Source organism: Brachycentrus maculatus, unplaced genomic scaffold (genome assembly GCF_059751285.1).
Source record: "Brachycentrus maculatus isolate JH-2025_06_01 unplaced genomic scaffold, ASM5975128v1 h1tg000133l, whole genome shotgun sequence".
In the NCBI taxonomy this organism is placed as follows: domain Eukaryota; kingdom Metazoa; phylum Arthropoda; class Insecta; order Trichoptera; family Brachycentridae; genus Brachycentrus; species Brachycentrus maculatus.
This window is the reverse complement of record NW_028280886.1, coordinates 199,518-225,758: the sequence shown is the minus strand read 5'-3', so window position 1 is coordinate 225,758 and position 26,241 is coordinate 199,518. Positions and strand designations below refer to the sequence as shown.

General features: G+C 29.8%; 1 protein-coding gene across 1 annotated transcript in view; it reads left to right on the top strand.

Moving 5' to 3' along the window:
• LOC148309295 (neuroligin-4, Y-linked-like) overlaps window positions 1-26,241 on the top strand; it is a 367,943-nt gene that overhangs the window by 142,289 nt on the left and 199,413 nt on the right. The gene's annotated exons all lie outside the window — the stretch shown is intronic.

The window sequence follows — 26,241 nt, the reverse complement described above, 5'->3', positions numbered from 1 at the left end:
TGGTAAGTGTTTCATTTTTTAAGTTTTTTCATTTGCACTATTTATTCATTGAAATATTTATACAGAATACAAGTCCATTGGTTGACCTTAATAACAAATGTAAATCTTAAATAAAACATGGAAAGATATAACCACAAGGTTACTTTCGAATCAAGTAATTCAATTCTTTATTCTCATCTCAAAAGACATTTTCATCTTTATTAAGATATCAATTAAAATCTGGATATGAGTGATTCTAAAATGGAGAAAATCTTTCATTCGTGAAAAATTAGACCCAATTTTTTTTAATCTTTTCATTTTCTTGAATCTACGTTGTGGCACATTTTATAAACTTCATAAAATTAAACAACTTTGTTTTAACTACTTTTTTTTATTATTAGTACACTTTAACCTACTGATTTCGAAAAGAACCTTGTCATCATCAGGGTTTATTAATTCTAAAACATTAAAAACATTTAAATACTCAAAATTAATTGCTCAAATATTTTTCCAATTTCTGTTCTTAAAAATTCCGCACTTTAGGTTTTTGTGTGCGTACTCCACTTTACGTATGTGCGCGCAGCTTTAACTGTTTTTGGGTGATTCCATTAGTTGTTATTTGGGCTTCAAAATGCATTATAAAAATAACGTTTAGGATTTTTAACGGAGTTTTTGGTAAGGGAATGTAATTAATTTTGAGTATTTTAATGTTTTTTATGTTTTAGAATTTAATAAACCCTGAGGACGACAAGGTTTTTGTCGAAACTGGTAGGTTAAAGTGTACTAATATTAAAAAAGTGGTTACAACAAAGTTGTTTAATTTTAAAAACTTTTCATTTTGTTTATTTGATAACTTTGTAGCTGACCAGTGGTGATTTTTACTAACAAGTTTATGTAAGCATTGCTGCATATTGTTTATTTTCACAACCTGCTACCGTGTGTTATGCTCGTCGTAAGCTAACTAAGAAGTTTTATTTGTGTTTCCTATACAGAATTACGCTTCTGCATTATATGCACAGCATATCCGAAATTCTAGAATCGTGTATTTAATATTCATACAGCGCGTTCCTATAAGAATACCGAATATAAAACTGCTTTAAAATACGAAAATATCACTCATTTTCTCTACATTTTTTTACGAGTAAGACAAAGACACGTACACCTCGTAGAAAAAAAAAACTGTCAACCAGTGGCCTCGAATACATTTTGAAAAATCTATTTCTTCAATATAATTATGTACATTTAAGGCTGCCTTAAAGTCTTACCGTGTTTAATTATTGTAAATTTAATATAGTATTTAAGTTTTTTTGAAAATTTTGCCAATGTATAACGTCAGAAAAAAAAATTAATAAAAAACATTCGCAACTTCTGCCTTGTTCTGTTTGTAATATCCAATTTTGTCTAGCTTTTCACAAGTTTGATCTTGTCGGTGACGACAAACTCCGTCACTGGTGAAATAAAATAAAAGCGCAAAAACTTGAAATAAAATAAAAGCGCAATTCTTGTTTTATTAAATGTATTATTAGTTAAAATAAATGGTTATTAAATCATTTGTATAGATTTAACAATAAAGTCAAAGTGGTTTTATTTTCTAATAGATTTATATTATCCACTGACACTTCGTGATGGAATTGCATTTTTAATTTATTATTAGATTAAAACCAATATTTTTAGCTTTTCCACTTTTTTATTTGACCAGCGACCGGGTTTCGTCGTTACCGACATCATCAGACTGGTGAGAGGCTTTACAAATTTGTATGTTATATATAAAAGAAGGCAGGAGTTGATAACCATGATTTGATATAATTTTATGAGAAATTAATTTAATTTTAGTGAATTTAAGTATTGTATGATATTTTAAATATTTTTTTATAAAGGTTTTTTGTATTGAAAGCACGATTTTATATAAAGTTAAAATAGATTTGTATTTTTTGTAAATGAATTTAAATTATGTAACGAGGTATCAGGAAATGCTGGTTGACGGCTCCTTCCACTAAGCTGTGGTTGTCCGGGGGGAGTCCGAAGTTCTCTGAAATGTAAATTTCCCGGCAGTCATTTCTTATCGACAAGACATTAAGGCATCTATTGTTTCTTTTCGTTTTATTTTTATTTTCGCTTGAGAAGAATTTCAATAGATGGCGCTTCGAATTATTATTAAGAATGAAAAAAATATCCATGCAATTAAAATTTATTTCATTTTATCAAAATAAAATGGATGTTCGACCATGTTAAGAATTGGTGAATGTTCAACTGTGAAAAAAATTAAGTGGTAAAACGTTCATATTTCTGTGGTGATACTTAAAAAAATGTTTAAGAATAATGTTTAGTTTGGATAATAAATTGTAGAAGTCAACATGCACAATAATACAGGATGTTAGAAGTAATCTGTCCATAATTGTGACTCAATTAACCACAACACCATATCGACTTCCTCTTTGAACACAGTCAGAACATTTTTTAATGCTGGAATTAAATTTTACTGAATCTCCTCAAAAATATTTCACGTAAATCTTTTTGATCAGTTCTGTTCGCTATTGTGTGATCTGACAGGATTTCTCACATCATATACATAGCAACTAAGACGAATATTTTTCATCATCCAGCACTTGTGATATCTTTCTTTTCAATTTTGCCTTTCCTTGCGTAACCTAACGAACCGTGAATAATTATTTCTGATCAGAGTGTCTTGGGGAAAATCAAATATCAATTATGATACCTAAAACCTCGTCCAATGATCTATCCCCTTATTATTTAACAGTTACGATCAAAGATGGCGGCCCAAATTGCTCAGTAAGCTCTGGTCATGGCAGCTAATCTAAAGACAAAAAATTTAAATTTGTTTTTCTAATAAATCGAAATAATCTAGCAACAAAGTCAAACAGCAATTTCCAAATCAATTGTTTAATGTTTGTTATATCTCAACATGGATGATGAAAAATATGGAAGTCTGGTTATTAACAGGGCTTGCTGGGCCTGTCATGGGCTGGTTAAGTGATCACTTTACACACGTGCAACATTCACCAATTCAACCTATGATTGGCAACCACTTTATTCAAATTTTCAGATTTCCAAGATATATGATCAATCTCGTGACACAATACACATGAATTAATAACTGCCATCTATGTTGGATTGAGGAAAACTTAAATTTAGCAGAGACTCTTTTTATTTGTATGCCTGATCTGGATTATATAAACATACCGAGAACCAAATGAAAACATTATTTTTTATTTTTTTAAAGTTATTTTATTTACAAAATTTTAAGTGTGTAAAAATATGTGTATATTCGTTTTTTTTACTTGGTTAAATAGCGGCTTCTATTAATTAACGCTTATTTAATTGCACTTATTATGAGAAATGTTTTTTTTATGATGCTTTGAGGATAAAAATAATATCACTTTACATCGAGAATTTTTTCAAATACTTATCTTTTCGATACAAAATTAAATTCGATCAACACAATGGACCACCCTCACAAAAGTATGAACAACAATTTATAATTGACCGAATAATACATCGCAAGAGCCAACTACGGTCAGCAAATTGAAATTGTTTTTGGTCAGATATTATATCCTGATACCGATGTTTTACCAACGCAATGGTTCTATTTTTTTTATATAAAAGAAAATTATATGGAAAGTTGGTAATATTTTTTGTCATCTCATCAAAGATGAAGAAGAAAATGGAAGTCTGGGCATTTACGGAGCTGACGACCGTCATAGGCTGGTTTAATTGATCACTACATGAACCCATTTTGAAACATTGTTCTTGAATCACTAGAACTTCACTAGAGAGATCTATTGGCGAGATGAAAATAAGCTTTTTATTGAGCAGAAACTCTTTTATTAGTATGTAAGGTTCGAATCCTGGATTATATTCACATTCATATTTGATGAGATGTCAAAAAATAATATGAAAAATACTAAATAATTGGAGGTAATCCAGATTTGTGAGCAAGTATTTGGACACACTCAAATGTTGAAAGTTGATATATGATGAATGACAATATTTTATTTGAAAAAATTTACAGTATTAGGTTTATAAGATTCGAAAAGATACAACATTCTATGGTGAAAGAATATCTCAAAATTCATTGTCGTCTGAGATTTCATTATTTGTACCATTAATTTATTTAAGAGTTTAAGATAAATGATTTGATTTGTAAGTGAATAAAACAAGACGATTGATTTTTTAATCAATCGTCGTAATAATTTACCGCTTTGCATTTTGACATTTGTACGATGAATAGTCCGATGTATGAATAAAATCCGTTTTGATTGGTGATTATCATTCTTTTACTTTTATTTTCTTACATTGGTTCGTACATAAACTACACACCGATTTTTGAAAAAAATCACCGAAAAAATTCTACCTACAGTTTTTTTTTTTATTTCACCTGTAAATGAGAACATCTGTTCATAAAACTATTCATATTTACATTGATCAACCGAAAAATGTGGTCTTTTAAAAGTGGAAATAAAATTACCATGAATACAGTTTTTTCCCTGAATTTGATGATTTCATGTGGTTATTGTTTGTGTTTTGTATTTGGTTAAAAAAAAAACATTTCAAGTATTCACCATAATGGTTTTCATGAAAGTTGTGTTAAAACCAATGAAATTTTGATGATTCTTCATATAAAAATTTGTTTTTATCGAAGCACTTAGCACATTTGGTATTCCTGTCCTAGGTGTACTAATAATTTTGAAACTTGTAATCACAAGTACCTTAATATTCAACAGAAATGCAAACGCGGTATTATAATATTAGAACATGAAGTTATGGTCGACCAACAGAAATCCTCATGTTAACATAAATATTACGAGTACGTTTTAAGTATCAAAGTGTACTTCTGCCGCATATAAAGGCTTACGGAACGTTACCTCGAACAAGAAACTTCAAGGTGCACGTGACACGTGTTCTCTTCTCGCTGGAATGTTATAAAAAATATTTTATTCTCATTTGTGATGGCATTCATCATTTTTAGAGTTATATGGCAACTACATGATACAGGCAACTTTGTATGAATACTGGCTAATAATTTTACGTGATTTAAACTCTACTGTAGTTCTACCCACACATAAATTCACGAAAAGCAATTGTCTATGTAATATTAGATTCAATTCAAAGTTATATTAACCTTCAATAAACGGATGTAAGAATGTTACAGTTTAGATGTATTGGGGTCTATATTGGATTGTTTTAGTGAAGAGCTTTATTTTGTTTCTTTTGGGGAAAATAAAGTATAAATTGTTGTGGTAATTTGTAAATAAAAAAGTCTATAAAATAATAAACAGATATTATTACATCACAAATTAGTGAGGTTGACGAATGCATTATTGATAATGGAAGTATGCTTTACAACTTTATTCAGTTTTATCACTAAAACAAATTATTTATTAAATTGTATTGAATTTCCTAGCTTTTCCCATATTCTTTCTAAGAAAGGCCCGTATTCAGATGAGGGGGATAGAAGGCTCAAAAAGCAGAAGATTTAAAAAAAATATATATTTATTTACCGAGCATAAATAGAATAATATTAATAAATTAAATGTTTTTGCAATAAGTTAAGTATATACAGGATAATTGTTAGATGAACTGTTTTTGGACTTGGGTACCAAACGAAATCTCAAATGACATTACGAACATTTACGATGTTTTATAATTTAAATACAATTTTAAGGGAACACACTTTTGATGCTTAAGATACAGAAAAAAATATAAAAAAAATTATTAAAAATAAATTTTGTTGTTAAAATTATTTACTTTATTTATTTTTGTGAGCCTAAACGGCTCATTATTAGAAAAAGGTATCAAATAGTGGTAGAGTGGGTTAGAACCGAAAAACTCTGACTCAAGAGCCCGCGACACTAACTACAGGACCACAGCCCGACACAATTTAATAATAATTAATTTCAGATTTATCCACAAATTTTTGTAGTTTTACTTATAGTTTTGTTGATAGTTCAAACTTGGGGGATGATTTATAATAAGATAGTTTGGTAATAACATCAATTTATCATCGTTTAAAAAAAAGTGTCGGAGAGGACAATGTTTCACCTACAACCTCCTCCATTTGTATTCTCCCTCAGCCCTGATTGGGCGCCTGGTGTCAACCCACATCAGAGCACCCATTATATTGCGAATCCACAATCACATCATGAAACAATGGCTCCCGTTTTAGCCCAGTCGTAAATACTCGCGCAGCCGACTTATCTAACTCCGCTTTGGCAGGCGTTCCACCACCTTTCTGGCTAGATTGTCCTTTGTCAAAGTGGGACAAAAGTTTTTGTACATCATAAAGCTTAATTTAAAAAGGGCTTTCGAAGCATTTTAAATTAAGCAATCCGTTACTTACTTATTTTGATAACTTAAACAGAACAATATAGGGTTGAAATTGGAAGATAAACGTAGTGGTTCATCAAAAAGTTACATGTCCAATATTGCACAAAATAATCCTTCTAATGCAATTCTGTTCTGTTTACTGTATTCTATCGAAATACTAGTTAAAATTGCGACAAAACGTGACCAATCCTGTATTAAACCAAGATGAAAATTTCTGTTAGTTTTCAAAACTAGTCGTATGTATAAATAAAACTCTTTAGAGTGGTATATTAAAGTGTTTAATTATAAAAAAAATCAATATGGAATCGTTAAATCGCACCAAAATGTAACAATTTTACAAGCTAGAATTCCCGATAACTTAAAACAAATTTATAATTGAAATGTAACGTTTCGGTGAGGACCTTTATTAATGTAATAGATAATATTTATTTACTCAATAACCATTTTCAAGCTACACGCATACGATTTCTAACCTCTTCTTTTTCCTAGCTCCATCCCAACTTATAGTCTTTGTTGAGGTCAGCTCTCCTCATTCTTTGGTTGTAGGTCCTTCCATCTTGGGCATATCCAACTTCTGATCTGACCACTTTCAAGTATTTGAAATACTTGGCTATGCCTAGTATTCTATTGTTTCTCTTTGCTATTTCCAGTTGAAATTGCCTCATTTATTTATTTTAGCGTTCTTTTCTCACTCATTCGTTACATGTATCCAAAAATTTCAAAACCTTGTAGATGATTTATGTATTTTGATCCAAAGAAACCACAAAATAAGGATGACTAGATAAACCTAGGAACACAATTTAAGCTTGATTTTTAATTTTAATTCATTTTGTTGGTAAAAAATGCTTTTTTATACCCTGCTTAAAATAACCTAATTTCAATAAAAAATATCATAAATAGGTAAGTTTAAAAAAATATTATAATGGATACTATATACTTTATACAAAACTCGTAAAATCCAAACATTTATGATCTTTTTGAAATTCACATATTTTAAACTAAAAATATGTTCATTCACGTCCCAGTAAGTACTAAAACAACTTCGTAAATTTAGTACTTTAACAGTTCTTGCGTACAAATTTGAATATAATAAAAACTGGTTTCTATGGCAAACCAACAAACATTGAAATTATTTCATTTTCATAAACTAATTTCGGTGTTTGTAAACATAAAATGAGTATTCACATTTTATTAAATTTCAGTAGTATTGAATATATAAAGATACCATACAAAATAGAAAGAAAATTGAATTTATATTGTATTTATACTCGTACTTTGCAGTATTCGGTTTCAAACATCGAAATATTTCATTTCAAATATTGATGCAATGATATCCGAAGTAATTTTTTTTTAAATATGAATACTTTGTAAGGTTTCAATTATTGTTGTGACTGATTATATTTGTTGGCAACTCGAAGGGCTTTATTCACTGTAAGTTTGATTATTGGGAAAATTTTATATGTCGGCATATTTTTTGCTAAAGAATCTACCTTTGGTTTACATATTTAGATGATCATGATATGGATTTTTTTTAATTACCACACAAAAGAACAATGAAAAAAAAAATTAAATTTATTTTTTATTTAAAATAGATATTGGAAATGGGTGTGCACGAAATATTCTACGTTACCTAACAACAATAATAAGATGTAACTTATTTAATTTCAATTACAAAACCATATTTTTACTCTTATAATTATAACTTAATTAGCTGTACTCGGCAGCACGTTGATGTGGATCAGATTCGTTAAATAAAAAATAAAAAAAAGAGAAAGAACAAATTCTGAATATATTTAATATTATAATGTTATTGGTTGTAATACAATATTTTGGCAGCTGTCAAATAGCACGCTGTTAGTTATGAGAAATGTTAAATATTGCTTGTCACTAATACGGATAATAACAGATGGCGCTGCCATTGAAAAATCATGTTTATACCTGCCCGTCATAGGCAATTCGTTCAACTGTGTTATATGATGTTAATTTATGATGACCTTATAGCTGAAAATAGAGAAGAATATGCATGGGAAACCAAAAAAAAAAAACGTAAGTGGTAGCTATGGAAATAATTTAAAATACAAGGCAGAATAAAAGGTCTTTAAAACAATGCTTTGGAGAGCGAGGAATGGAAACTGCTGCACAAAGATGAGCCCAGTTCGTGAAGTGAGAACCAAGATCGACTCCGTCTTATTCATCATTACTGAGAGTTGTGACCCTTGTGGAAGCAAGGGTCACAACTCTAAATAATTCTTCAGTTATCCCTTGACTGCGCTGCACGTAGTTTCCAACCACTGAGGTTCATGCTTCTGCCTAAACTTGATCAGTCCATTCTGTGGAACCAATAACCAATATATTTAATCTCAAATAATTAAATATTTTTGTTCAAATAAAAAAATAACCATAAAGTGGTGTTTTTTTTTTCTTTTAGAGTACTCAGCTTTTTTTTCTTTGCCGGTTTTAGTAATTATAAAAGTAAAAAGAAAAATCTCCAAAATTTTGTAGTGTGTATTTTACGTAGGCTGTCGTTAAAATTGTAAATTTCCGAGAATTATGCGAAACATATATTTCTTGCTGAAGTGTCTTTTCAGTCACGAAAGAGTTGAGTTGTAAGGGGTTAAATCTGTACAGGGTGAACAAAAATTCGAACATTTTCGAGTGCTCTTGCGGAAATAATTGTGTACACTTATCAGCAAACTACAGGGTGCTCAGAAAATAATTGCTCCTACCAGGTCTGATTAAGTCCACCTTTCTTGTTAGGAAATTTAATCCTTTTGACTTTGTGAAAAATTGTCGGGGTTCAAAATGAGAACGCAACTTCGTGACATTGAATAAATTATGTTAAAAGTTAAGAATTTGATAATGAAAGAAATAGAAAACGTTTTTAAGTTAAGGCTTTATTATTTTTTGACATCTCATCAAAGATGAAGTAGAATATGGGAGTCTGGGCATTTGCGGGGCTGATGACCGTCATAGGCTGTTTTAAGCGACCACTTTACACACGTGTAACATTCACCAATTCTACCCATTATTGACAACCACACCCCTCAAATTCTTGGAAGTTCTATGTAAATGAACGCATTTTGAAACATTGTTCTTGAATCACTAGAACTTCACTACAGACATCTAATGGTGCGATACAAACGGGTTGGAACCAAGACTCTGTTGTGTACTGACAGTTTAGCTTTCGTTCATAGAGTTTCATTTGCTAAAACTGATTTTAAAGCACCATTCACTCTGTTCCCAGCATTCTTGTTTGAATATTTTTGAAGCATAAATATACCATTCGGAATTTGTGAAGTATAGTTGTCAATCATGGGTGGAATGGTGAATGCTACACATCGTTTAAAGCGATCACTTTAAGACATTAATTGTACATTCGTTTGAAAATGCCATAACTAGGAGAAACGATTGTCACAATATAAATTTTTCATGTGTTTTTGCTAGTAAAATACAACTTAGTAGACTCAAAAAATCTGTGTTTGATTTTAAAATTAATTCATAAATAAAAATGGATTTCTACTAATTAAACGCCAAATCAATAAATAAAAGCAAAAAATTGTCATTGATCATTGGTGGTAAGCTGTCAAATACTTCCAAATTCTTTGCCATCTTCGTAAAGATATCCAAAAAAACCTTTACTCTGATAATAGTTTACTCTGATTTCAATTGTCTGATGCTAATCTCAGATAAATTTTCTTATTCGAGTCCCACGGAATCGCGCGAGCCATGCGTGACTGGGTATTTGATTAAAAAACCTGTCTCATAAATAAGGTTCCATACATTGTGTAGGGAAAAACTAATTTACCCTTCCGAAAGAGTGTAAACTTTTTACTTCCGTTTAATTTATATCGCCGTTACTTTTATAGTTCCACGCTGTTGTGCGTGCAAAACTTAAACCGATAAAAATTTAACACTCCCCAAAAAATAAAGATAAATAAAATGACTTTTGGGATTTGGCGGTTGCGGAAAAGCGTCTTTTCTGAGGGGGGGTAGGAGGGATAATAAATAAAAAGTGGCGTTAGAGAGAGACTGAAAATGAACAGAAATTTCGTCTCAAAAGTTAGAAAGTTAAGAATTTTGCGAGTTAGTGCTTCAGCGAATTCCTATATACAATTTGTTTCGTCGTACGAATGGTGAAATAAGATTCAACGTAAAAACGGTTCAAGTCAAACTTATTATTTTGTGAATGATTGATAATTATTTGACAGATAACTTATAGTTACATAGTTGGGTGTACGCTCAACTCCTGAATGAAGTCAGCGACTGAATGAAAAAGAAGAAAAAAAAAAGTAATTGTCTCGGTATTATGATGCATTTCGCATTAATTTCTTCCCTACTTTTTATCTTAAAAATTCACTGAAAACTACACTGTTTTTTTTTAATAAGTCTTTTTTCAATAACAACGATGAAAATTTGATTTAAATTTATTAAACAATATTAAGTTAACGCTTAATTTATCGATTAGACATTAATATTGTGAAATACCATTTCAAGTATTTCATGTAACATATCCTTGTAAAATAAACACACTGAATACTTTTATGTCATTTTTTGTAGTGTGGTAATGAGTACGTTTGGTTATTGTATTTTAAGTCTCGTGTACAATTGCCTTGGAGATCAAACTTAGTTTTCATGACATTTGCCCTGATATTTACTTATATTAGTACAGACTATTACCTAAAGCACAAGTCAAATCAAGGTATCAAACAATACGTCATTTTGATGTTATATTGTCTTTGGGCGTGTTTGAGGGAGAGACAATTATTTAGAAAATATATTGTGAAAATATTAACTCACCCATTTTTTTCTCAAACCAAATGTACAAATAAGCAACGTTTATGTTATACAAGCTTGTATTTACGAGTGGAGGTATGCAACCCTAATTTCCATTGCTTTTTATGTTATAATCACTTTTCTACCTGCTTTTTCTTCACAACTTCCTTGAGTATCATATATGCTTCTCCTCCTTCACTTACGTTATCTCTATTCCATCAAATAAATTCCACTTTCTTCCCGGATCTGGAGCACAAGACTGCTCACCTTGTTCACATATTTTTCACGATCAAGATAACAACACGCTAGTCTGACAAAAAAATCATTCTAGACCAAATAAATTATTAAATTACAATAACTGTTAATTATGAAAAATTCTGAAATATATATTTTATTAAAATTAATTACATTTATTGTTTCAATATTCACTTTGTGTTAAGACATGAATGGTTATGGGTTTGATTATAAACCCGTAGATGGAAGCATATATAGTTTCCAAAACGAATGATTGTGAAAAACAAGTGTTTTTTTATTTAATTAATTTTACTTCACATTTTTTCAAAGTATTTTTTGTAAGTACACAAAAAATCTGAAAGTAAAGAGAGAAACTTTTGCTTGAAATGAAATGATGTTTAATTTTCTTAGTTAAAGCTAAAATTTCCAATAAAGTGGGTAAAGGAGAAATTGAAAATGTCGAGAATTGAACGTCAAAGTTTCGCAGGGCTTCAGAGTGATTAAAAACGATTTAAAAACAAACACGGAAAGTTGCATCCCTATTCCAGTGACGGTGGAAATAAAAAAGGACATTTCTAACTTTTACCGCTAGCACTTATTGACAGCGCGACAGCAGAAAGGATTAAAGCTTCGAACGGTTGCCAGTTTAATCCTGGGTTAACTGATGTTCAAAGCGGAATTAGCAGAAAACTGTCTCGCGCAGGTATCAAAACATAACCACATTAAATCCCTTATACTACTAAACTTTTCATAGCATTTTTGTGTGACAGCTAAATCTACCTGGGATTTCTTAATACGAATTAATCATAATATTTTCCAACGCGATTTTCAAGATGAAAGATCACAACGTTGCTATTTTTGGAGAGAATACCAACATAATTATTAAAATCAGCATCGTTTTAAGGATTTAAAATAATGACAAAACTAATGTATATACTCGTAAACATCTTAATAGAATGCTCAATCATATCATGTTGCCTTCATTTTTTTTTTACTTTTTGATGAATGCTACTTCATCAATAGTAAATTTTGAATATGATGAAGACACCCAAGCAAAAACATCAAATGGTATTTTTATATATTTTTTTTAAACCCACAGCCAATAAATCCATGGAAAAAAATATTCAAAACATCCATGTGGATTGACAGCATTCATCATTCTTCTTTAAAATTATTTACATGAAAATAGCGTAGAAAAAAAAATCTGGTTTGGATGACTTTAAACTAAGAGAAAAAAATACAATTTCACTTAAACCATCCAAGATGGTTGGATGTATTCATTCTATATATTTTTTTTGTTTTTCTGAAACCATCTAACCAATGAAATTCTAAACTGACCTTTGACCTATGACCTTTTTGACTTAATTATCAAATTTTTCAATGTGACACACAGTAAACAATGCTTTTGTTATGGTTATATAACAACAAACCTAACTTCTAGAATTTAACGAAGCGATGTTTTTTTTTTCAATTTGAAAAACACTCAAATACAATTATCTCAGCTTGCAAATAGTCTTTTATATTCAATAGGAATTACAAATGTTCACTTCTTAATTAAAAAGACTCGGATTATGTATAAAAATAAGCCCTAGGGCAATCAATACTGAGTCAAATTTTCTCTCTTATTATTCCTACCAAATATTAAATCATTTCTAGAAGGTCATTGAGGGGAATTGCCGTCACATAAGATAAAGCAAATAATTAATTTAGCAGGTCATGACCATAGGGGAATAAGTACGTTATTTCACCAAAAAAAATATTTTTAATAATAATTTTTCATGACTTTCTTTTTAAATATTATAAACGTAATGAGATTTAGATTTTTATTGATATCTCAAATGAGTGACGATGTCATATGTATACTTTATTGAAAGTATCTTTCGTATACCACGTTTTTGGTAACATATGGGGATGAAAATTAATATTTTTTGATATCTGAAACTTTCATGAAATCTATGTAAGATTCTTCTTAAATTTATTCACATACTAGAAAAAGCTTTAAAATATCATTTTCAATTTTCATCAAGCATATTTTTAGATATTTATTAAGCATATTTTTTTATATTTTTAGATTACTTTTTTATTGAAAATATTTTAGCACATCCCAATTTTTGTATGAAAAACATTATAATATTTGGTTCTGTAAATTATTACAAAATATATATTTTACTTATTATATAGATGAGTCTAAATAACTGTTCACAAATTCTAGATTCGCACCACTAGTAAACGTAAGAAAACATAAAGATTTTTATTAATATCTCAAACAAAGGTGAAGAAAAATAAAGACAGATTTCTTCTTTTTCAATGTGTAAGATATTAATTTAAATATTAAAATATAGCCCTTAATATTTGAAAACATTTAAAATATGCATGAAATCTGTTTTTCGTAATCATTTACTTTAAAAATTTGTTGTAATGCATGTGCAAATGAACGTTATTCCAATAGGAAAAATCTTCATAATTATTACATTGTGATTTAACTAGGATGTGCTTTTTGTTACTTTTTTTCCCATACATATCTCAAGAGTGACTGGAAACTTTTTAAAGAATATTAAATGAAAGTTTGGTCTTTTATTTACCTGAAAAACTTGTAAGTTTATACATTCCGTTCATAAAAGAGTTTCTTATGATAATATATATGAGAATACATATTTTGTCTGTTTCAGTAACATATTTTTATATTCTGGATTCAACAGCTAGACTCATCTTTTAATCATATGGTAACTCGTGAAAACGGTTATTTTTAAAGATGAGTTTTTTTTACAAAAACGTCTAATCTGACTTTAAAATAAAAGTACTTTTTCACGAAAAACATCGTAATATGGAAGAAAATTCTACTTTTGTACCTTTTATATATGTATACATATGTAGAAAGGTCAAAAAGTACAATGTTTATATTTTTTGGGTTATGTTCCTTTGTTCCCAAAGTTGTCCTATGTGTGAGTCAATACTCAATCCTTCGCTCGTACGACTGAATAGTCGCGTACAAAAATCCCCAAATTTCTCTAGTATGATCGAGTAGTCCCTACTCATGCCGTAATTTTCGCCTGGTTAAAACCATACTCGTGGAGTTACCGAGGAGAACAGGGAATGTCAAAAGATAGGAAACTGGTAGTTTAGTGTTGTTTTTTATTAAACTGTTGTTTTTTTATTTGTATAATTTTTTCTTAGATTTTTCCAAAAACAATGCCTAAGCATGATTAATTTTGAATTCCTTCGAATTCATTTTTAACCAACGAAGTTTTGTGAACAATGATTTTTAGTCACCTAAAATGTTGTTAATATTTTTTATTGATAAAAACGTGAAAAATTAAAATTAAAAATTAACACCTGTAAAAGTTCTTTTTTGAAATGATATGTCAAAACAACTCAATTCGTTAATTATATGTATCCTATAAAACAAGCTTAATGTGAATAGTTAAAAAGATGAAAGGGTATTTGAATGTCTGGGTATTTACAGAGTTTACAACCTGTCATATACGTGGTTTTAGTCTGAATTAACTTCTACCATTCTACCCATGATTGAGCACCATACTACATTTTTTTGTAAAAGTTGTATATATTTCCAATAATTGAAACCATCATTCACATGTAGATTCTCGACACCATATATGGTTGAGTTGAGTTAGTTTTACATTTAACAGAGACCTTCAGGAAATATTTGTATGATTCACAATGAATCGTTGCATCAATAAATTAGGGTCTGATTTTAACGTAAAATGGATAATTTTAAACTTTAAAAAATTAAATAACTTTGTTGTAACCACTTTTTTATTATTAGTACACTTAAACCTATCGGTTTCGACAAGAACCTTATCATCATCAGGGTTAATTAAATTCAAAACCATTAAAAACATGAAAATACTCATAATTAATTACATTCCCTTGCCAAAAACTTATACACAATCCGTAAAAAATCCTAAGTGCTATTTTTAATATGCATTGCGTAGCCACCCCAAATATCAACTTAGTTGTTGAATAATTTTAATTTAGAAATTGGGATATTCGTTATTTTTCCCAAAGCGTCCTTAGTTATGTCAGCATGTATGTACTCCCTCCTGCGCCTGCTTGTATGAGATAACACGAAAGCAGATATTTCTCCTTATCCCAGCTTTGACGAAATCTCCTTTTTATGGCTCGACTAGATCTCTCAGTTACATCTGGCTTTCTTCATTAACTTTCCCCTTTCTTTACTTTTTTCTGTTAATCCCCGTCTATACGTTGCCAAAGTTTTTTTAGCACCAAAAAAGATTTTAGAGGACCAAAAACTTTCATTCATAAGATTTTGACGGTAGTGAAAAATTCACAGCGTGACCTAATAATTCATTCAGTTAGAAACAGTCGCAAAAATACTTTGAAATTCTGAAAATCAAATTGAGCCACAATCACGAATATCAAATAAGAGCATGAAAAATGTATAATTATTTAATTGTTTTTAATCATGATACCAATGTTGACTGATAACAAAAATAGAAAAAAATAAAACTAGAAAAAATTAATACCTGCTAATGATTAATATAGTAATACTCGTACAATTCTGGGAAAATTATCAATTTTTATTTTAAATATATATCCACCTCTTAAGAATACCTCGCCCCTCTATTATTAAAATTTACAAATTTATATACATACATATAAATGATAAACATTCCATTGATATTTTCAATAAGATTTACATTAATTATGATTTATATTGAATCTTTCAAGAACGTCATAAATCAAAAAAAATGATTTTTCAGGAGAACCTTTTTAAAGTGTAAAAATATAATACAATGTATTAAAATTAATATCAAGCCACTTATTGAACTTTTTACTGTGCAACAGATCTTTTTAGGTAAAACCTGAAGGTTTTTTCTCCATTTGAAAAATATTTAGTTTATTTCAAAAAATAATTCAACAATACCTTTTCTTCAAAATGCAAAAACAACACTTTCTGCCCTGTAGCGGGTAAATATTAAGTTAAAAATAGGTCTCTTTTGCTAGGATATCGAACATTTTCTGGGCATTCCGAAAACATGCACAACTGAAAATTGACGATTTTTGATTTATGACGTTCTTGAAAGTGAGCGATATATGTAATTATGATTAACATGTCGTTGATATATTGTTATTTTATATTTTCTTTAATTGCAGCAATTTTTTTTTTGGCGTTCATTTGTCTTCTTTTCATTTCCTTTTATATTTTTTTTATTGTTTCATGTATTTTATTTTAAAGAGCTGAGATCACTAACAAACGAGTGGAGACTTATAAAAGGATATTTTATTAGATTAAAACCAATATTTTTAGCTTTTCCACTTTATTTTTATTTTACCAGCGACCGGGTTTCGTCGTTACCGACATCATGATTTGATATAATTTCAATATTTTTAAATATTTTATTTATTGTTTCGGCATTAACTTTGTGGTAAGACATGTTACAATAATTAAAGAAAACACTTCGTTTTTTACCACTTGATTTTTATTATAGACTACATGTTTCAGAAGTTAAACTTCCATCATTCAGGTCTGTATAATAACATTATACAGATTATAGTTATTATACAGACCTGAATGATGGAAGTTTAACTTCTGAAACATGTAGTCTATAATAAAAATCAAGTGGTAAAAAACGGAGTGATTTTTTAAAATATTATTTCTCAACAAAATTATATCAAATCATGGTTATCAACTCCTGCCTTGTTTTATATATAACATAACAATTTGTTTAGCCTCCCACCAGTGATGATGTCGGTTACGACGAAATCCGGTCGCTGGTCAAATAAAAATAAAGCGGAAAAGCTAAAAATATTGATTTTAATCTAATAATATATTAAAATGCAATTCCATCACGAAGTGTCAGTGGATAATATAAATCTATTATAAAAGGAAGAAAAAAACGGTACTTTTGATTTCTGTGGTAATATTTACTGACATCACTTTATGTATGTTTATACACATACAATAGACGTAAAATTTCAACATCGATATCAAAACTCTACATAAAATATTTGAATTTTCGCTATTTATGAAAAAAAATGTTAAATAAATATCATTCGTTTCCACATTAAAAATATTTAATTTAAAACTTGTATAGAGACAGAAATTGAACGAAACAAATGTAAATTTACCTTCGTTAACAACCCCTTTGACAGTTTTGAAAATGAAATTAGGGCGGTGTTCCTGATTTGGACACGTGTTTGTAAATTTATTCGATATATTCTCGAAAATCCGCCGGTCGAATATTTCCGGTCGAACGTGGTCAAAGCTGTCGGAAGTACGCAGTGACAGGATACTTGAGGCCATTAAACATTGTTTCTTTTTGTGAGCAAAATAAATTCCAATCTTTTTTTGATTCGCTAAACACATATGTACAACAACAAAAATATCTTATTTTTATGTGAATTCCTCAAATTATAAATAAATTTTTGGAATTTATTATTTTTCTGTTTATTGATCAACGGTATTATAATTTCTTCTTTTTGATAAGAACAAACATTCTTTCGTGTTTAGTTTTTTTTTTATTTACAATTGAAGTTAATCTTTTGCTCGACACATAATTCCCTGGCTCCAGAAATGAGAGTTAGGTTCTTATCTTGATATTTGAAATATAAAATGAAGCCAAAAGCATTGGTACAACAATTTCTTTGTTATATGACATCTGATAATAATTTTATCGCCATGGATCTTCATTGAAAGATGTCTAGAGGAAAAACAAAGATTCATGTATGCTACAAAAAGGTAACATGATTCAAAAGCTTGGTTTAGATGACGTTGTCAATGGTAAAAGGACCTACAATCTGAGGATGAGCAGAGCTGACCCCATCAGTCTACAAAGACGATAAGTTGGGATGGCCTCAGGAACAAGAAGAAGAGGACTTTATGAAAAAATACCATAACTTAATTGTAACGTAGATTAATTTCGAAATAAACAGCATTTTATTCAATACTCAAAATGTAATTCTTTGATGAGATGTCAAAAAATTGTATAAAATACTCCTATAATTGGAGAAAATCCAGATTTGAGAAAAAATATTTGAGCATACTCAAAATGTTGTAATTTATATGTTAATTAAGTTACTTATTATTAAATGTAACGTACTTTTAAAACAAAGTATTAAGTTTTATAAGTACTAAAAATATAACCTCGAAAATCACAAAGTTAGTGATTCGAATATTAGTTTTATATCTTTATTCATTAATAATCCAAGTAAGCCAAATTACAAAGTAAAAATATATTAATAGCCAAGAATTATGTTACTTTGAGTACCTGTGTCCTTAAAGTTTGTTGCGTTTCGTACATTAATATTCTGTGTATCGTTTACACCCAGATGGCGTCTCACTAAATAGGTAATATGTTCAGTGATTTATAGTGACTCTGTTTAATATTGTTCACAATCTGGGATAAGGGCGGTTACTGGAAGGTAGAGGTTACCTTACTGCTGGAGGAAACGGGTACACATTGTTATTTATCTATCGCATCCCCTTCGTAAGCCTTCATCCTACTTACCCGTTTAAGAAATAAAACTACTTAAGGTAGCGTGATTTTTAATTAATTTACTCAATATTAAACAATGTAATTGGGAAATAATTTATGTTTCTACATTCCTTGGGACCTTGTGGATCAACGTAAATCTTCCGATGGTCGTTTTAGTATAAGCTTTATGTCTGAATTTGCTTTACTACAATAAAAATAATTCTATGTGAGTAAATATTATTTTAAAATATAATATACACATAAAATATTTCATAATAAGCTCGCGGGATGCCTGGTAAATCTTATTCATTTGGTTTTCAGTTTTGTACTTACAACTCTTGGTGGAACTTTATTCAAAATAATAAAGCCGTAACTATTTTGTTTTTCCAGTTTTATTTTATTTGACCAGTAACAAGGTTTCGTCGTTACCAACATCATCATCTGATCACAGTTTGATAGCACGAAAATCAAATAAAATAAAAGTGGTAAAAGAATTTTAGTCGTTGTTTTATATTGTATTAAATCATTACAGTATTTTTTGCATTTTCTTCGTTTAAACGTACATATAACGTTTTATAATATTAGCTGGTAATGATTCTTCCTTTTTTCTTTAGATCCCAGGTTTGATTCCCAGGGAGGTCGAAATAAATACGCATTAATTATTTTTACATTTTAAATTTTATATGATATACTCTGTACTGGTAACTGAATCCAATCACCTTGCCTTCATAAATTAATGATCAATTTTACATATCGTCGCCATTGGTTGCGTATAAGGGTTAGTATAAGTAGCAGATTTATTTTTATGATTAATTCATGCACAAGTTGACATGTATGTAAGTAGAAGAGAATAAAATTAACGATATCCATAATATGAGACTGAAATGAGCACTATCGATAAAATTAAGAAACATGTTTTTAGATGGTTTTGGCATGTGAATCGAATAACCGAGCAAATAATTATAAAACCAATTTATGAGGCAAATGAAGTTGGTAATAGAAGCAAGAAAATACTGAGAAATTTGGTGTGATCGAATATTTTGTACACTTGAAAGTGGTCTGGTCAGGAGTCGGAATAATCGGTGAAAATGTATGAGGAAATCCACGAATGTGGAAGTGGCGAAGATTGTTTTTAAATACAGATTGGTGTGGCATTCTGTTCTTTCTGCCTAGCTGTGGGGGGAGGCGGTGCTTAGTTAGTTTTGTAAATATTAGAATTTACTGGATTTCAGCGTTTGAGTTAAAATATCACATTTTTTCTCTCGCGTACTCATTTGTTTTCATTTTTACTTATTATTATATTTAAACTTTCCGCCTTTTAAACTCGCTCTTAATGGCCAAACCACCTTGTGGATTCTCAATCTTGCTTTCTATTTCATTATATTTGCATTATATTTAGTTCAGACGTGAATGAATTTATGGCACTTTATATTAACATAATGCATTTCCTCGATTCCACGCCAACGTTCAAAACACCAAAGTTACTTCAAACGGTAATTCTTAGTACGGAAGCAACCTGCCAACTTCTGTTGCCCGAACTTTTACTGGGTTAAAGGAAGTTTCTAACGCCGACGGAGTTTTGTTCGGCGAAATAATAGTGTCTTAGTTTACAAGAAAGCTATTCGAACACGTATGGCCACACAATAGAGTCCAAATATTCTCAAAACTTTTTTAGTAGTACGTATATTCCTTGATCTTGAAGTATTAAGGGTATTGTATTGAACGTGTTGTCCCAATAATGTCGATAAGAGAGCCTTTGCAATTGCAGATCCTGAGGCGTGGAATAGCTTAACTTGGATTCTGACTACAACTTTCTATATAAATGTATATATAGGTACTAGTCCGATTTATTATTTTCCCAAATTGCAAGATGAAACTGACAGAAATATACTTGTTTAACATTTAAATTCACCGATTCAAGTACGTTTTAATGAATTTATAATTTACTAGCGAAGAAGCTTTTAATAATGAGACAGGTTGGAACATAATTAATATACTGGTTAGATTACGTTAAGTGAATCAGTGTATTGTCTTGCATAATTAATTCAGAAAGAGCAGGAAATTGACAACCATGCAGATATGTGAAGACTTAGATATAAATTATTTACTGGAACATTTAATACTTAATAATAAATCAAATACCATTTATCGATTGATTGGTTTAGAGTCTAAGTCTTAGACAATTTTTACGTTTGAAAGTTCCACGTTAATTTAAAAAAACTCTTATATTGACTCATTAACTTCATATTAAGGTACTTGTAACGACTAATGGTACTAGAACGCTGATGACGAGAGAGTAAATGAAGATCAAATATTTATTCGCAAAATGAAAAAAAAACTTATAAGGGCGAGAAGAACAAAGCAACTACTACTACTACTACTACCATCACGCCGTTTCCCCGCAGGGGTAGGCAGAGAGGATGGAACGCCACACTCTTCTGTCCTGACATACACTCCTATCCTCCTTCACATCCATACATCTAGTCATACATGCCCTCCGATTACGCAGAAGAACAAAGCGACGCCAATAAATTGAGTGAAGCACGATGTTTTGCTTCTTAACAGTACTGAGTATAAACACATTCAAAACACGTCACCAAACCGATCAAACAATACTCAGTACTGAAACTCAAAGATAAAGTTTAAATTATTATCCATCTGAGCACAAAAATATTGGTCCTCCACCCTTTATATACTATTTTTAAGGAGTTATATGTGATGGGAAAAATATTGTAATCATTTAATAGTCAATGAACTGCGTCTCTTTGTTCTTCTCGAATACATTTATTAATACAATCTTATTATAAGAAATTCAGAAATTCTTATAAAATAAAACTTTTGCATTAACTATTTTGTGAGAAACAGTACTTTTAATAAATATGTAAATATCATGATAATTTTGATTCTAAGGGTAAAACCCTGCTTTGTTAATTATTGTTAGGATTGTACATTATACATTTTATATTAGAAGTGTGATCTTCTGTTACAACGCATGGCTGGGTGCAGCTAGTAAGGAAATAAATGACATAAAATGACCAAAGAGAATATTAAAGAGATCATTATGCGGACATACATATATGTTTCAGACCCTTTGAATCGACATGCGGCAACTCGCCTTTCTGATCGATAAATTATTCAAATATTCTGTTGCAAAATCATATTAAATTTGCATACATATTTTGGTATCCGCTTACATTTTCTGCTACCATAAACTGTATACAGTGAACTCGCGCAAATAGTAGGCACAATAGGAATTTTAAATTAACCCTTCGTTCAGACATGCAAATTTTGACAGTATCCAACATTCAAATAATAATGTTTTGTTTTAACCCTTTCATGGCCAAATGAATAATGTATTTGTCGCATTCTTTATTCTTTGTTATAACTGTGATAACAGTTTTATGTTGTAATAATTTATAATGTTATTTTAACCCTTTTGAATGTTGAATACTAAATTTAAAAGTCCATAATGGAAAGCGAATAAAGGAATAAAAAAGACTTGTATAAAATGTGTTTTAATAAATTAAAATACATAAATATTTCAAAAAATATATGCTCTTAATATCTTCGAAGAACTGTTATGGATTATTTTTATAAATGTTTGGGAGATTTTTTTAGGCTGATTTTACCGTCAGAGCCATTAAAATTTGAGTTTTTGTTATAAAACCTTACCATTTTTCGTATTTAAGTATTCTTCTTCTTTATCTTAGTGTGGGCCTTGTGGCCTGTTTTTAAGAGGGATAGGCTTCCTGCAACGTTGAATCCCAGCTGTCAATCCATCTCTTTGGTAGTCTATCCGGTAGTCGTTTACCTTAAGGTTGGCCGTGCAATGCAACGTGGGAGAGTCTGGATGGTTCCATTCTCCTCACATGCGCATACCACTGTTTTCGACATCGCCCTCCCCACCCAACGACGTCTTCGATCTCGTATATTTCTTTTATCCTGGTATTCGTTATTCTGTTTTTCCTATTTAAGTAATAAAATAAATTAAATGAATGGTTTCAATGTGTTAAATGCATGTTCGTTTGTCCGTGAGGGAGAGAGAAATGGTTAAATAGCCATTCTCTAACAAAGGACTTAATTAATATCAGACAATATATGATGTTGCCGCAGTCAATGAGTTATGTTGCTGGCAAAGTAATTTGTAGCCTTGCTGTCACCCAGAGGTGACATACGAATGTAATTTTTTTTATACTGCGCACCTAGGCTAGTAAAAATGATATGATCTTATCATTTCAAATTTATTCCACTCGAAAATTCAAGAAAATGTAGCGTAGGATTAATTTTATTTAATAAACAATAAAATTACTGTATTATTTTGGTACGTGGAATATTTGATATTATATTTTCTTTCATTATATGGGACTGTTTTCTTTTGTGATATTGGTGAACAAACGAATTACCAGGGTATATCGATTGTTTCAGATTTTAGGAAGGTTCAAATTAGGGGTGGAAGATAACAGTACCCGCAAATAGTACCGGAATAATAATCATCATCCCCTACTAATTTTATCAAGAAAATATCTACGGATGCAATGAATGTGATTACTTGCGCTTTTACGTCGTCAAAATATATTAGTCGACACTAACGATATCTGAAAATAAATTGAACAAAAAAAACCTCTATCCTTTTTATCGATTAATACGAGATTTTATCTCCCAAAAGTAAGTGACTTCTCTAAAAAACACACCCATCACTAATTTAAAAAAAATATTTCTACAGAAATGTGTATTTTAATAAAGATTTTAAAAAGAAAACAGCTATTGTTAAAGCGTTCGGGAGAATTCAATTCCTTCTGATGTATCATAAACTGAATCCAAATTTATTTGTTTGTAAAAAAAATATACGTATAGAAATAATTTACTATTACAATACATTTGTTTACGATTATTATAGTGAAACTATCAATATAATTTTTTTATTTTTTTTCGTTTTATCATTTGTAAGCAAATAAAAAATACGAAAAAACTGACTACTGTTTCGTATCCAATCTAAATGGAAGAATAAGCTAATACAAAATAAATACCCATTATTCGAATTTTCACTGCAATTTTTTTTTTCATAAAATATCAATAAAACCTCGGTTAAAATAATTCGTAGGCAAAGTAATTCCAAAAATTGTGACACTGAAATCAAAGCACTTAAAATATCGTGAACGAAAAACTAATAGAAGAAAATGATGGTTTGATAGTAAAAAATTAAAATGCGTTTTCTGCTTCATCAAATATTTTATAAAAAATAGACTCACACCTGAATGAAAGATTTCTGCCAACTTACTAATTATCACTACAGATGTCACCTACAAGTAAATTTAAAGGTATCTAGACCACGTAGTTGTGAAACTTGCTGTTGGAATTATATCCCTGAAACAAAATTAAATTTGTCTTAACTAAAAGGCTTTGTTTTTGCTGTGGAATAGACCCCAGGTGCTAAATTACAAAGGCGTTAACCATTTAATTGTATTTAAGTTTAATCCTGAATTTTACTTTCCAATTACCTTTGGTTAAAAAAAAATCGATTATCGAAGTTATCAAAAAAATCTAATAAGAAAATAAGAATAAGTTTTACTCTGATTACAATTAAGGTTAAATTTATGTACCCCAAGTAGTTTACGCCTTTGTTATACCAGCCTAAACTAAAAGATTTTTGTATTTTATTGATCATTTTAGTATAATATAAATAGTTGATCATTTTATTTCAAAGCAAACTGATAATATAAATATCGATAAAAATCGAAACACTATTTTTAATAAAACTCATCTGTCTTTGAGTATCTATATTATGATAGTTTTGTGTTAAAATGTAAAAAAAATCAGTACTTTCAGAACTATTATTTAGGTTTACCTAAATAATAATTAATGTTGATTGTTTTTTTCTAAATTAAGACATCCATTCACTTGGACACATCTCTAAAGATTTTGTGACAAATAAATAAATTATAAACTAAAATCATGCTTACATAGTAGTTGTACACTGTTACAAATAAATCATTTGAAACCTTTGGGATTAAAGCGTAAATAATTAAGATATTATTCATTCTAGCAATTTCATGAGATTCAAAAACAGTTTGAATCTCACGCTAAGATTACGCCATCAGGTCTCTAGGGGTATTAAAACTACGATCGAATGTGAGGTTTCCAATTTAAAGACAACTGGAGCAATTTAGACATAACGGTAGGAATCGTATTCCTTGTACATCTCATGTAACAAAATCCAAAATACATTCATCTTTATATCTTAAGAAAATAATATATTCATATATAAATAGAAAATAATATATAATAAAATAACTATTTTAACATCAGAAGTATTAAGATTCATTCTGTATTATTATCAGGTTTTTTTTATTCGTTTGACCTACAATTCCTGCTTCATTTTTTCCCATGTAGTAAAAACTTACATCGTTTTCATTTCCCTTATCTATATCTTATCAATACATTATTTAATCTTGGATCCAAAACCAGGAGCTCAGAAATAATCACCTTGCGTTCATGGCGTTGTGGCGTACTTGGGTAGACGCTTGACTGCGAAACTAGCATCGCTGGTTCAGTTCCCGCCAATTGCAAAATCAATTTAAGAAATATTTATTTGAAATTGGTCTGGGTGTTTGTGATGTTTTTTTTTAACATTTACCTTCCATATTTTCCGAAACTATCCTAGCTGCAGACAAGTCTCTTAAATAAAGGGCTTTACGGGTTATGAATTTAAAAAATATATATCATTATAGATTGATTATCCTATTCGGTAACCTATGCTCAAACTTAAGTACGGAGAAACAGTTTTTTTTTAAATTTTATGATCGGAAAGAAGCAGTGAAGAAAAATAAGATATTTAAGGAAGTGAAACAATACAAATTGACGGTCAGGTTTCCATATAAAGAGAATAGTTTCAGATTTTTCTTCAATGTAACATGAAGCTCACATCCCAGCAGACGTACATAGATCGTTGCATAGTCTAGCAGTTTGAACAGATGAGAAATTTTGTAGAGTGAGGTATAACGTCGTGAAATGCAAACTGTCCTTTTGTGAGATTACCCAAGTGATCAACCAAAATACTCAACGATATGCTGCGCGACACACCTGTATTTTGCATCAGATTGGCTCAGTGGAAATTTGATCAAAGCATTCATTCATAAGTCCAGCAAAATCCCAGGACTAATGGCCTAGCATTTTACTGGCTCAAGCGATCACTCAATACACTTGAGTAACGTTCACCATTCTGCCTATTTTTGAACATCCATATTGCATAAATTCTTGAAATCTTATGTTTGCAATAGTCTTATATCCTTCCGCTTACCGATAAGGTTTTTGATACATTGGTGAAGTATGGCAAATTGTAACGCTTTTGTTGTTTTTGATACGTTCGTGAATTACATCTTCTTTAATAAAAAGAGATGAATGATAAATGATTCATATCAAGTTGAGAAGCCTTTAAAATTGTCATCTTATCCGT